Below are 15282 nucleotides of genomic sequence, written 5' to 3' on the forward strand. Positions count from 1 at the left end.
AATTATTTTACATCTAAATTCCTTCATCCTCACATCATTGAACTGGCTTTCATTAGCTTCAAATTCAAAATGCTAATTATTATAAATTAAATTTCCGGAACATTTGCAAAAGCCACATGATAGTCCAGCTAATCTGTTGCTGCATGATGCATTAACTTTCATCAGTTCTGGTGTACTTTTAATTTTAATTCTTGTATCTGGTTAGAAAATATTTTCAAGTTTTTGCCCAAAGTTCTTAGCAATAACTGGTAGAGTAACTTGTTTTGTCTGCTGTTCTCCGAGGATATAGCACCTTGATGCTGCCTCAGGTAGAGGAAGAGTTCTGATTCGAGGCAGAGATGCTGAATAACCTGTATCACAAATATTTCATGGAAATCGCCACTTCGCTGACATACATTTGATGCATATATGCTTTGTCTGAATACAGAACATCTTTGATGGTAGTAGACATTTCTTCATAAAAATTAAGGTGATGATTTTGATGGTTTCTTATAAAATGTTACGGCAGAAGCTTTGCCTCTCTTGAAATGGTAGGACATTATTACTGCCATTCATTGTGTGTGTGTGTAACAAGGAGATCATACGCAGTTTTGAGCTCTCTAGCAGCCTGGCAGCTTAGCTGTTGTATTAATATCAGTCAGAGAATTATCAAACCTTTCCATCTGGATAGAGGCCTCGGGATTTTGTCACTTCCACACATAATACAACAGGAGAACAAATTTATCATTGTCGTCTACACTAATTCGAATTTTTATTATGTCTTATTCAATCCGATTTGTATAGGCAACAATATTTACATTTGCCTCCTCATATTCACATATACTATTCTGTTCTAAAATATTATTTACAATGTTAGAGACTATATTGCTGCTTAGGAAATCAATCGAGTCTTTGTTGCTGTTTGCAGTCCCATAATGGTCTATGTTGTAATTGTAGTTTCATAGTTAATGTGTGATGTGCATGTGCAATATCTTTCTACGTTGACACTCGTGGATTTTGAAGGACAGGGTGATGATACCCAGACAGTGCGTCGATTTTCAGACTGAACTTTTCTTTCAATTGCCAATGCAAAATTTTGGATAGTCTTCGATATCTGCATCCTTAGGCCAGGTGACATTATGAGAGTTGTGTTTGAGAGGATGTGTAAGAGAGGGTGCACTACAGGTGTGTGCCAAACCTTGTTTGTGAGGCCTTGAGTGTGAAACTGTGTAAAAAAGACTGTATACAATGGCCTTGCATACTAAACTTAGGTGCGAGGAGAAACAATTACAATGTATGAAGCTGTGTGTGCAAGGAAGATGGTGAAAGCGGTGCGTGAGAGGGAGAGTGCGTTGTGAGTGCGAGGCCTTGCGTGCAAAGTCTTGAACGTGAGGCGACTCAGATGCACCTGAGTCCCTGCGTGAGGTGATCACCATCACCACCACCGTCACCATACACCACCATCACCACCTCCACCACCTTCAAGCGGTTAGGAAGCATCTGGCCGACCGTGAAAAGAAACTTGAATTAACTTTGAGCGAGAGGTCACAGTGGGAGGAAGAACGGGAGGCGAGGGGAAGTAGTGGGGAAAATAAAGGGATAGGAAGGGAGTGGAGCGATATGTCACCGACGTTTTTCCTTAAATTGGTCTTCGTCTTTCATTCTCTTCTCTAGAGTGGGAGGCAAGGGAGGGAGGGAGCGACTGGGCGATGAGCGTAAGATACATCCTTACCTCTCGTATCCCCCCTAGAAAACATTTTTTCAGTTCTCTTATTTTTCTGATCTGCGAGCGTGATATGTTACATGTGATATGTTAATGGAAGTTTTAAACAAGTAATTTCATCTCCAGTGTTTCTAACGTAACGGTATCAGCATTCATAAGGTAAGACCACTATATCCTGTAGACGTTTAAGGCCGATATCCAAAGTTTGAGACCAAAGTTTTAAAATAGTGCGAGGAAAAAACTGGCGTCGTTTTAAGCAATCGGAAATCAGCTCAGGTTCTTCCAATAGATATATACCTACTAAACATTCAGTACACCTTCGTGAGTCCTCATTTTACTAACTGAGACAACAATAACAGGAAAATCTGGTAAAATTTCGCTCTCATGATCAGGCACTTCTCTAGTCGTGGAAGGCAGAAAATATTTTTAATCACTGATCATTTCGAAATTTCATAATTCTTAATTTTATGCTGGATGTTAGGGCTGTTTACGTAGCACTAAGTGCATTTACCGATGCACAATACAGTAAATAAAATCTATTGATATGCATCCCTGAGGGCTTACAAACATTGCCAACAGAAAATGGTTATTAGAAAAAGTGCATTTATTTACCCACATTGTCGATACTTCGCCTGCACAGCAGCGATTATAGCGCTGGAGACATAAGTGGAAAGGCAATTTAAGATGATCAGTCCCTTAGCCTTGAAAGGTGGTCAGTCTCTTAGTCTAGAGATGAGAGGCAAGGAACTCGTTTCTAAATAATCATATACATTTCTTCTGTGTGAGTCTTAAACCTAGAACTGACCCATCAGAAGAGTCTTAACGACTATGGAGGTGCTACATCTCAGGGACACACAGTCTTTCCACCTTCTCTGGTTAAAAAGACCATTCTCGTTGTATAAATTTGAACGTTTTCCATTTTTGTCCACATCGTTCCTAGACGAAACATGGTATTTTTTTTAACGATATATATATATATATATATATATATATATATATATATATATATATATATATATATATATATATATATATATCAGGAAGGTACCACCTCTAGAACTGTCCTAGGGACCCTCATCCTCAGAGAAAAAATAAACTTGCTTCAGGGAAAACTCAAGGTTCTCCCTGAAGCGGTTTGAGAATTTTTTCCTACCACCCTCTATATTTAATATATATTTTATTTAAAGACAAAATACATTGACAAAACATTCACAAAAAATACAACAGAAAGTAAAACAACATAGGTAACTCAGAGCTACATCTCGAATACTTCATCCAGTTCCCCGGTGGTGGGCCGCGTGCCCAGAATGCTGCAGGCATTTCCTCTCTGGATCGCAACACTGAGTCTCTGAAAGAGGAAGCTGGTCGCCCTGTCGTCCTTGGTTTCTATGATGAGCTTTTCGCCCAGCTCTTTGAGGAACTTTAGAGCACACTTACCCCATGCTCCAAGGGTCTCCGACCCTATTGGGATGAAGTTATAGCAAGGGGGAAGGTCTTCTTATTTGAGGATCTTCTGGGTCTCCCTGTGGCTGGCAGCTCCACTACCTTCCACTACGGAGTATGGCAAGTAGGTGTCTGCCAATGTGGCGGCACATGTGTAGTCCCAGGCAATCTGCTTTCCATCCTTCCAAGGTAGCATAGTGGCTCCATCAGGACGCTTTTGACTAAAGTCACACCTCTGCACTTGGGGTTTCCGTTGAGCTGGGCAACGGGCTGTGGCGAGGCTTTTCTTTATGACGTCAGTGACCTCCTCATGCCTGGCATACTTCCCTTCTGCTGTGTGACACACGAGACCATGAAGTCCGAATTGATCAGCTGTCGCCCTGCCGCAAATACACCTATGTTCAGTGAGGATGGGGGCGGCTAGGCGAAGAGCAACACCAATCCGAATGGCCTGTGGGTCTAGTCGAGTGCCCAAGGAGGAATTGGGAACAGCTAACAGGAAATCTCCTGAGTGTGGTGCCTTCACTGCCAGGAGACAAGCTTTGTGTATATATATATATATATATATATATATATATATATATATATATATATATATATATATATATATATATTATATCCAAGGTAGGACTCTGTTTTGAAATGAGCTAAGGTTGGCCACCAGCTCTTGGCACCAGCAGGTTAAAACAAAATGTGCATGAGCTTCCTCTGTACATAGAGGCAGTAAAAGAATCGCAGTCTTTCGAAACATCAGATCTAAGAGATTCTCTCGTACCTCCCGACAATGTTCATTTTGCCCTCCACACGAAATACAATTTCTTAGTGATTTTTTTTTTAATTCTTGTAGTCCAGCAGACAAGGTGTGAAACTGAAAATGTTGGTAATTAATTTTTTTTCTTTTGCAAATTTATTATCGTCAGAGACCCTGATACAGAATCCAATAAATGCCATCATGGCAGCATTGAGTATTTTGTAGAATTCGCACAAATCCAAATGGCCACGAGAAAAATGGGAATATATCGTTTTTGGCCATAACCTCGCTTCTAATATGAATTTTTATATGGTTTAAAAGTTCACATTAATGTTTTCAAATCCAGAAAAGGAATTTTTGACCATAGTAAATTCATCAGGATTATTTTCAATTGCTAATTAAGAAACGTATAAGGTGTTGCAACCCCTGAATGGGTTACAATGATTATTATGTATATATGTAATGTATATTATCTTTTCATTTAATTTTATATTGCTTATATTTGCGATAATAGCTAAATCGTAAATGTATGACTTTATATTATTATTTGACTGTTATATTGTTATTTAGCTTATGTTGTTAGGATGTACATAAAATGTGCTCAGTTAGGCTTGATTGTCAAACTACTGTAATTATCGCTTGTCGCTCGTTATACTGCCGGCTTCTGAGCTGCAGTTGTCCACGTAGCTATCACGTGATCGAGGGGGGGGTGTCCTCACCTCTCGTAAAGTATTCAGTCTGCTGGAGACTCGCTTGCTGGTTGGACAGATTGTCTGTCTCATTATTCTTGTTAGTTCTGTAGAACTTTGTTCACAGAACATTGTAAAGACTTAGTGATTTTCGACGTTGTACTGAGGTTGTGTGTCACATAGACACTCTGAGTATCTCAGGTCCTTAGCTATAGCTTCTGACCTAATTTTGTACTGGTTTCTGTGTATTGTCACAGTCACAGTTTTACCTATGCTGAACAAAGATTCAGTATTATGGGAGTTTTGTAACTTTTGTGGAGGATCTGCAGATGGTCCCTACTTAGTGTCGTTATATTATCTCCTTGTTCCTGATTCTGTGTCGCAGTCGCTTGATATTGCATTGCTATTGGGCTTAGCATTCTTTGTTGTTCAAGCAGACTGTTTGGGTTGCCAGTCGGTCAAGAAGTTAGTTTATTTGAGGACTTTGTCAGTCACTTGTTTAAGTCTAATTCGAGTCTTGAGACACAGCTAACTACTTAAGAGCACTTATACGCATACACACACTTGTACATATTTGTAATATCTTATTAAATGTTAATGTACCTGACGGTACTTAAGAATTATAAATGTGATATGTGCTTTCAGCACAATAATATTGAACTCGAGAGATTGATTTTATTTTGATTGCTGTAATTAATTTAATTTGATAATATACCTCTAGACAACTTACTACTTAATAAATTTATTAAATTTTAATTTCTCTAGTTAGTAGCCTACCAGTTATAATCCTAAAGCACTATTGAACCATACTGAATTTTAATGGATAATTGGAAAAGGATACTGACTACTTGTTACGAAAACCCAGTAACAGGCTGGATGCTAGAAGGGCAGTCCTTTCTAGTATTCACTGGAGATCTCTAAACTTTTAGAATCGCGTTTTTTGTAACAAATGGGGGCCTGTCCGGGAGCTCTTGATCCAAGGTGTTGGAGAAATTGTAGTTTGACAAACTAGTACTTCTATGGTCAAACACTCTGAGTACTTTTCTAATCTGAAGACTTTGAGTTTAGTCTTGTACAACATACCAGGTGGATGTATGTACCTGACTGAGTCTCTTGATCCAAGGAGATGGAAATACTGTTTATGAGCCCTAACTCTAAGACAACTAACACTAAAATTCCTATTAGGATTATAGTTTCCCATTATCACTCTCTCGTAGTACAATTATTTTTGTGATGTATGCCAAAGTGAAACAGTTAATTGATACTCTGACTTTGTCTGAGTTAAGTACATTAAAACTTCAGACGTGTTGGCAAGTAGCCAAATATCTCGGTGTGACGTATAACAGGAATTACACCGCTGAAACTGTCAGAGCATTAATTAAAGATATATTGTTTCCTGCTCATACAAAGATGTCTGATTATGATTCAGATTCAGAAAGCCTAGTGTCACAATTAGGAAGTATGACTCTATTTGATGAAGAAAGAGCAACTAGAGCAGAAGTGAGCCTAGTGTCTGAGCCTAGTGTAGCTCAGTTCTCGCTCACGCCTTCCCTCACTGACACTATAGTACAGAGTGTAGCTGGTAGTATGACACAGCCTAATACTAGTACAGTGTATACTACACCTGTATTTACTTATCCTAGACCAGATCTAGACACTCTAGAGACGGCTGGACCAAGTGTCCGACCTAAGGACCGTCCAGACCATGTTAATTTCCCTACTCCTCCATTACCCACTGGTCCTATCTCTCAGGAACAGTTTGAGAGGTTTGAACGCCTCATTATGTTGCAGACTGCACAAATAGAGGCACAGAGGAGATTGAACGAAGAAGATTTCCAAAGAGAAAATGTTCGTCTGTTAAGACAACAGACTGATAGATCACAGGACACATTTAATGTGCAGAAAGCTGCATCTATGGTTCCTAAGTTTTTTGAAAGTGACTTAGACACATATTTTGATGTGTTTGAGAACCAGGCTCGTGCTATGAACTGGCCACGTAAGCACTGGGCAACATTGCTTCATACTGCTTTGACGGGAAGAGCTCAAACTTGTACGGCTGCTTTGCCATTTGCCAAGTACATTAGTTATGACGCTGTCAAACAAACAATTCTAGAGACATATAACTTGTTACCTGTAAGTTATCAAAGAGCCTTTCGTACGTTACAACGACGACAAGATCAAACTTGTGTAGAGTTTGCTCGTGAGAAAAAAGTTGCATTTGAGAGATGGTGTAGAGCTGCTAAATGTAACAACTACGACAGCCTTGTTCAGTTGTTACTACACGAAGAGTTTAACAACTGTATGTCTGCTGACATACAAGAATATCTGATCGATCATACTACCTCGGATATTCTGGAAACTGCAGCATTAGCAGACAATTACGAAATTTCTCACAACCTTGTACGTACTAAAACACACAGAAGCAAGGTAACTAAAAATTGTCCTAGAAGTTGGCAACCTAAATCAGCTGCTCATTGCCGGCCTGATGTACCTGCTACTGTAACTTCTCGTACCTTTACCAGGAAAACTCACAATCCTGAATCTGTCTCTGTGGCTAGACAGAAATCTGGTATCGAGAAGAAGAAAGTTAAATGTACCTATTGTAACAGAAAAGGACATGCTAGAGAGTATTGCTATAAATTAGAAAGAGATACGAGAAACAGTCGTGCGGCTGGCGCCCCCACTCAAGTCGTATCCTCTTCCGTGCAACAAAGACACCAAAATCCTAGCAATACCTCTGAACCTACTGTTTTAGATAATGTTACTCAGGATAGATGACTAGCGTCAGAAAGTGTATCTGACGAAAAGATTCGTTCAGCAATGAGTCCTTACTTTTCAAGAGATAAAGTAGGATTTGACGAATCACATCTAACTGAGATAATTTCTTTCAGAGACACTGGCAGTTATCTCACGTTATTAAGAGAAGATGTACTGCCCATAACTGACGATACCTATTGCAAGATAGATGTATTGTTAGAAGCCTATGGAGGGGCTGTTATAAAAGTGCCTCTGCACAAAGTATACATTGAAACAAGCTATTATACTGGTTATATTTCAGTGGGTATATCCAGTGGTGTATTTCCCATCAGGTCAGTGGACTTGTTGATAGGGAACGATATCCTTCATGCTGGTATATGTAAAGAACCACTTGTGATTGATAATAACACTGATGATAATTATGCCATTGAAGCTTGTAGAGAGAAACCTATTTTATTTCCTCTCAGCGCAATTACTAGAGCTATGTCAAAGATTCAACAACCATCCTTGTCTCCTGTTGAGTTAGTGGATGACAATGATTTGGGGTTGAATATGTTGTTTAGTGACGCTCTGCGCCCAGGATCATTAACACTGACTCCCCCCGGTCATCAACCTAGTCAGGACACAACTGACGTTAAATTTCTTACTCATGATGATTTAATCAAGGATCAGTTTGTTGATCAGTCACTGGAAAGACTGAGAGATATAGCAGTTACTGAGAGTGAAGCAAAAGATCTCGATAATTGTTACTATTATAGTAACGGTGTACTGATGGAGAAAAACACATGTAAGTTGTCAGCTGATAGTGTTTCTACCACAGTCAAGAATCTAGTTGTGTTACCAGTTACATTTCGTGAACAAGCCATTGATTTTGCTCACAATAGTCCCATAGGAGGACATTTGGGTGTCAAGAAGACACTCGGTAAACTGGCAAAACATTTTACTTGGCCAAAGATGAAGGAAACAGTAGCTGATCATGTGCGACGTTGCCATGTGTGTCAAGTGACAGGCAAGCCAGCGCACACACCTCCACCTGCGCCTCTCATTCCTATTACCGTGCTTGGTGAACCATTCTCACGTCTTATTATTGATTGTGTTGGTCCTTTGCCTAGAACCAAACTAGGAAACCAATACTTATTTACTATTATGGACGCTGCAACACGCTATCCCGAAGCTATTCCTATGAGAAAAATTAATGCTCGTGCTATTGTGAGAGCGCTGATGAAATTTTTCTCCCAGGTTGGATTGCCACGAGAGATACAATCAGATCAGGGATCTAACTTCACTTCTAAGATCTTTCGAGAAGCATTATCCCACCTAGGAATAAAGTCTGTACTTTCAACCAGTTATCATCCACAGTCACAAGGTGCTCTAGAGAGATTTCATCAGACACTGAAGTCTATGATGAGAGCTTATTGTGAACATTTTTCTAGAGACTGGGATGAGGGTATACCTTTTCTTCTGTTCGCTATGAGAGAAAGTGAGCAAGAAAGTCTCGGGTTTAGTCCGTTTGAACTAATATTCGGACACCAAGTGCGTGGTCCTCTTGCAGTGTTGAAAGACGTGTGGACAGGAAAATCAAATCCATCATTGAGTACTTCACCTTCATTAATGCAGCAACATTTGACAGCCGCTAGAGAGCTGGCTTCGAAAAACCTAGTTTCAGCCCAAGCTAGAATGAAGCAACATTATGACAAGCGTGCTGTCTCTCGTTCTTTTAAAGCAGGAGATAAGGTGATGGCTCGGAAATTAGTACCAGGTCATGCTCTACAAGCCAGGTATGATGGTCCCCTGGAAGTAGTGAAAAAGCTTAGCGACGTAAATTATTTGGTACGTACGCCTGGGAAAAAGAAATCTAATCATGTGTACCATGTTAACCAGCTTAAGGCATACTACGCTAGTCCTCTACCTACTACTTCTATTCTTCCTAGGACAGAGGAAGAAAACGTCAGTCTACCTGACATCTCTAGAGGTATAGAGGTGCGTTTAGAAAATTCTGTGACTCTACAGTCACTAGACGATTTTCTTAGTAACCTTGGGAGTGATAAAGCCGGTGATATTAAAAACATGATTTTGCATTTCCCTGAATTGTTCGGTGATGTTCCTAAACGTTGTACTCTGGGTGTACATGACGTTGATGTACAGGGAGCATCACCCATTAAGCAATCACCATATAGGATGAGTCCAACAAAGCATAAAGCATTGAGAGAAGAGGTTGATTTTCTGTTATCTCACGGGCTTATTGAACGCAGTAAAAGTCCATGGGCATCTCCCTGTATTTTAGTGCCTAAACCTGACGGTAGTTTCAGGATGTGCACTGATTACAGGAAAGTGAACTCTGTCACCTTGCCTGATGGTTATCCTCTACCTCGCATTGACGACCTTATTGACCGTGTGTCAGGAGCCCAGTTTGTCAGCCGTTTAGATCTCTTACGAGGCTATTATCAAGTCCCGCTTACTGAACGTGCTCAAGAAATATCTGCTTTTACTGTTCAAGATGGATTGTTTAACTACCTCGTCACCCCCTTCGGCCTATGTAACGCGGCTTCTTCATTCCAACGTATAATGAACGAGTTGACCCACAACTTAGAAGGAGTAGAAGCCTACCTTGACGACTTAGTGGTGTACAGTGACGAGTGGGAACAGCACTTGACGCGTCTCAGAGCATTGTTTGAGAGACTGGCGCACTACAACTTCACTGTTAACTTAGCTAAATGTAGTTTTGGTCAAGCCAAGATTACCTATCTAGGCTTTTGTATCGGCCAAGGTGAGGTTGCTCCTATTGAGGCTAAGGTTCGTGCAATTTCTGAATTTCCAGTGCCACAGGATAGGAAGGGAGTACAGAGATTCCTGGGTATGGCAGGATATTATCGCAGGTTCTGTCCAAACTTTTCTCAGATTGCAGCTCCTCTCACTGAGCTTACTAGTAGCAAAGTTCAGTTCACCTGGACTAGAGATTGTTCAGACTCGTTCAAAAGGTTGAAGCGCTTGCTCTCCTCTGCTCCTGTGTTGAAGAGTCCTAATTTCAATCTTCCCTTCTTTTTACATATAGATGCGAGTGGCTATGCAGTGGGTGCTGTGCTGCTCCAACAGTCAACATCCACTGATATTCTCCATCCTATATGTTACTATTCATCTAAGCTTAAACGACACCAGAAAAATTATGCCACTATTGAGAAAGAGGCTCTAGCTCTTGTGGTGTCCTTGGAACATTTTGACGTGTATTTGGGCACTTCCCCATTTAAAATTAACGTTTTTTCAGACCACAATCCACTCACCTATATAAACACCATGAAGAGTAAGAATGCTAGGATCATGAGGTGGGCCCTCAGAATCCAACCTTATTCTATTAGTATAAAACACATAAGTGGTCATTGTAATGTAATTGCTGACGCTCTGTCTCGTCCTTAATAATTATCAGTTACATTAAATTAACGTAATTTTATGCCCAAATACCTTTTGTTACTTGCTATCTCAAATTCAGTAAAGTAACTTAATCCCCCCAGCCCATATTAACTATATATACTCATGTCATGTCTAATTATTATATTTATATATTCACAGTAATGTTGTGTGAGGAGGAGACAAGCTGAGTGTTGAGTGAGTAGTGTGGTGCGGGTGATGTACTGCGTGACGCAACACTGTCCTGCCGCAGACCCCCCCCTCACTACACACCTTAAGCTGTTTCATACTCAGATGTTCATACTGCCTAGCATTCCACAACCACTACTTAAGAGTGGAATGCAGTCTCCTCTACTATGATCGAGCCTCAACGTGCCCTCCTTGTCAGCGCTATCCTGTCTCTACACTGATGTACATAACCACGAGTATGCAGATACGATACTGTGTACTGCCCTAAGTACTAGGGGCATATCCTAGTGACGGACGCTGTGAAATTTTAGAGGTGCTTAGCACAAGAGAGACTCGAATTAATATGTATTTTGATAATATTGATATGAGTAACCAGAAATAATGTGAAAGACATTCATGCAACTCCTAGTGCGACCCTCTGTCGTGTTGGGGGGGGGGGGTGTTGCAACCCCTGAATGGGTTACAATGATTATTATGTATATATGTAATGTATATTATCTTTTCATTTAATTTTATATTGCTTATATTTGCGATAATAGCTAAATCGTAAATGTATGACTTTATATTATTATTTGACTGTTATATTGTTATTTAGCTTATGTTGTTAGGATGTACATAAAATGTGCTCAGTTAGGCTTGATTGTCAAACTACTGTAATTATCGCTTGTCGCTCGTTATACTGCCGGCTTCTGAGCTGCAGTTGTCCACGTAGCTATCACGTGATCGAGGGGGGGGTGTCCTCACCTCTCGTAAAGTATTCAGTCTGCTGGAGACTCGCTTGCTGGTTGGACAGATTGTCTGTCTCATTATTCTTGTTAGTTCTGTAGAACTTTGTTCACAGAACATTGTAAAGACTTAGTGATTTTCGACGTTGTACTGAGGTTGTGTGTCACATAGACACTCTGAGTATCTCAGGTCCTTAGCTATAGCTTCTGACCTAATTTTGTACTGGTTTCTGTGTATTGTCACAGTCACAGTTTTACCTATGCTGAACAAAGATTCAGTATTATGGGAGTTTTGTAACTTTTGAGGAGGATCTGCAGATGGTCCCTACTTAGTGTCGTTATATTATCTCCTTGTTCCTGATTCTGTGTCGCAGTCGCTTGATATTGCATTGCTATTGGGCTTAGCATTCTTTGTTGTTCAAGCAGACTGTTTGGGTTGCCAGTCGGTCAAGAAGTTAGTTTATTTGAGGACTTTGTCAGTCACTTGTTTAAGTCTAATTCGAGTCTTGAGACACAGCTAACTACTTAAGAGCACTTATACGCATACACACACTTGTACATATTTGTAATATCTTATTAAATGTTAATGTACCTGACGGTACTTAAGAATTATAAATGTGATATGTGCTTTCAGCACAATAATATTGAACTCGAGAGATTGATTTTATTTTGATTGCTGTAATTAATTTAATTTGATAATATACCTCTAGACAACTTACTACTTAATAAATTTATTAAATTTTAATTTCTCTAGTTAGTAGCCTACCAGTTATAATCCTAAAGCACTATTGAACCATACTGAATTTTAATGGATAATTGGAAAAGGATACTGACTACTTGTTACGAAAACCCAGTAACAGGCTGGATGCTAGAAGGGCAGTCCTTTCTAGTATTCACTGGAGATCTCTAAACTTTTAGAATCGCGTTTTTTGTAACATAAGGTGAGTACCGGAGTATTCACCATTTACAATTTGTGGGTTCTTACTAATAAATATACATATTTATAATGAAAAGATAAATGAGTTACATGAAGGATGCTTCCAGTGGTCAACTACCCAGCGACCCAGTCCCAGACCAAGCCCCCTGGTGGATCAAACCCTGATCAACTAGGCTGTTACTACTGGCCGCAGGCAGTCCAACGTAGGAATCACAGCTTGTTGTTCAATAATCGATTTGAGAAACCTGCTTAATTCTATTTTGAAGACCACCAGAGGTTTGTTGTTAATTCCATATATGCATGAAGGGAGAGCGTTGAAGAGTCGGGGACCTCTGAGATTCAACAAGTTCTCTATCGGTATATTCGTCGCGTCCTTGCTTCTTATTGGAGGCATTTTGGAACGTCTGCCTAGTCTTGTTTCACAAGGAGTGATTCCGGTATAGAGGTTTGGGACCAGTCCCTCCAGGATTTTTCAGGGGTAAATTACTATGTTCCTTTAATCGTTCTCAGCATGATCTTAAGGCGTTCTCAGTATTTAAATGTTTGACTGCGTGTATACGGTCAGTGAAAGTTCTCTGTACGTTTTCTAGCTCAGCAGTATCGCCTGTCTTTGAGAGAGAACATAAGCAACTTGAGAAGTATCATTATTGGCTCAGCATCTCTTGTCTTGACAGAATTAGTAACCCAATCTATCCTTTTCCTTGCTATAACAATAGGAACATTGTTGTGACTCTTCAACATAAGATCTGATATCATCGTTCCCATGGAGCTTCCATTCTATTGAATGTTTCGAGTTTGCCTTGTACTCCGTTTCAGTCTATTTCCTCTAAATCTTCCATGGTGAAGCAGCTGAAACGTTTGCTCATTGAACATAATATTTTTGTCTGAGGCTCATTTGAGAGCCTAGTATATTTCTTATATGTTATAATTACGTTATAAAAATTTACAAGCATTATCAGTTATTTTACAGATAATAACATGTAACGCATGCTGTATAAATATTACCTCTTATTTCCAGAAAGCTGTTCAGGACAGACGCTAAGGTTACTGGTTGCTTATACTGCAACCGCAAAAGAGAACTTCATGGAATGCTCCAACCAAGAAGTACAGATGTGAAATGAAGTGGCTCTTACCACACTTGCAGAGAAAATGATAGACACGATTATGTTCCGTTTTGAAACAAAATTGGTCTTTACCTACACAGAAAGTCAACAACAACACAGTGAATTAGTGCCAGTGAATCAGGTGAATCAGGCTGGGTAGCCATACAACTTTTTTCAGTAATCGTGTTCTTTAAAGATTCCGGTCAGTTATTGGGAAGACTCAATTACGTTTTGAAATCTCCAAAAGAAAGGAGCACCACCATCAATCAAAACTCTCGCCCATCAACAACTGTTACCATTTGTGAACATTATAGATCTCAGGAAAATAAATGATAACGGCACTGTGGCAGTTTTCGGTTCTGGTCCTTTGTCCCTTCTGGCTGCTTATCGCGAGAGGTCATCCTGTAAGCCTCCCACATTCCGTAACCCTAAAAATACTTGATGTTGGGTCGACTGGATAACACAGTGAATGAGCTCATGTCTATTCTGTGACCTGTGACATCACTAAACATAGGAGTATCTCCAGACATCTTGCTATTCCTATAAGTCTTAATCCCGTACTGAGAAAAACGAGCTACTCTTGCCTTCCTACGATCAAATCTAATTACCACTTTCCAAGTGTCATACAGCGCCTCCTAAGAAATAGGAAATAAATGGTTTGATACGAGGAATAACTGAAATTTCTTGGACGAAGAGCTCTTCACCAGTACCAAGATTCCTTCCTTAATAGCTTCCTTCCCCTTTGCTCAGCTAGTGCGCCGTGCGCAGGATACCCAAACAATTAATTCCGAGCCAACTTCTGGGCTAATGAGGGGAAAAAAGGACTTCCTCCTGCTCTCTGTTGTTCGGTGCTCGTTTCCTGCACGACCCTCAGAGTTCTTGCGTCCCCCGTACGACCTCATGCTTTCGCTCGTTCCCTGCACAACCCCCTGCGTATCCTGCACGACATTTAGCATTCCGTCGTCCGATTCAGGACCTCCACCTTCCTTTCCTTCCCCCTGCACGACTTCTAGCGTCTATTTACTTGTACCTCCTCCTGCGTCCTCCCTGCACTACGTCCTGTGCCCTTCCGCTCCTTGTCCTACTTGCGTCCAGCGTACGACCTCCAACGTCCCTTCACTCCTCGCAAGACCTCTTGTATCCCGTCGTTACCAGTGTGACCTGTGTTTCCTTAGTTTTCCAGCCATTTCTTTCGTCTTTTCTTATACTCGCTTGACCCTCATTTGCATCAGTTCTAAAGCGAATGGCTGATACCTTTTTTCTAAAAAAGGAGAGCATAATACACTGAGGAATTTATTAAGATGATCAACCACATTATGGGTTCCGAGCAGACTCTTTCCACAAGTAACTTCATGGATACAAATAGTGTACGGCCGACAATAGTGAAGAAAATACGCGCGTTACAGAAAACGGCATTTATTGAGGCAACTTTTTGGTCTCTGAAGAGCTTTATCGGGTTATGAACCCGATAAAGCTTTAAGAAAAGTGTGTTTATTCAAGTAAATTTGAGGTGAAATAGAGCCAAATAATGAAGTGCAAACCTTTATTTTAGAAAACGTGTCGCTCAGACAAAACGTAGTTTAA

The sequence above is a fragment of the Cherax quadricarinatus genome, chromosome 16 (assembly GCF_038502225.1).
Source record: "Cherax quadricarinatus isolate ZL_2023a chromosome 16, ASM3850222v1, whole genome shotgun sequence".
Taxonomy (NCBI): Eukaryota; Metazoa; Arthropoda; class Malacostraca; order Decapoda; family Parastacidae; genus Cherax; species Cherax quadricarinatus.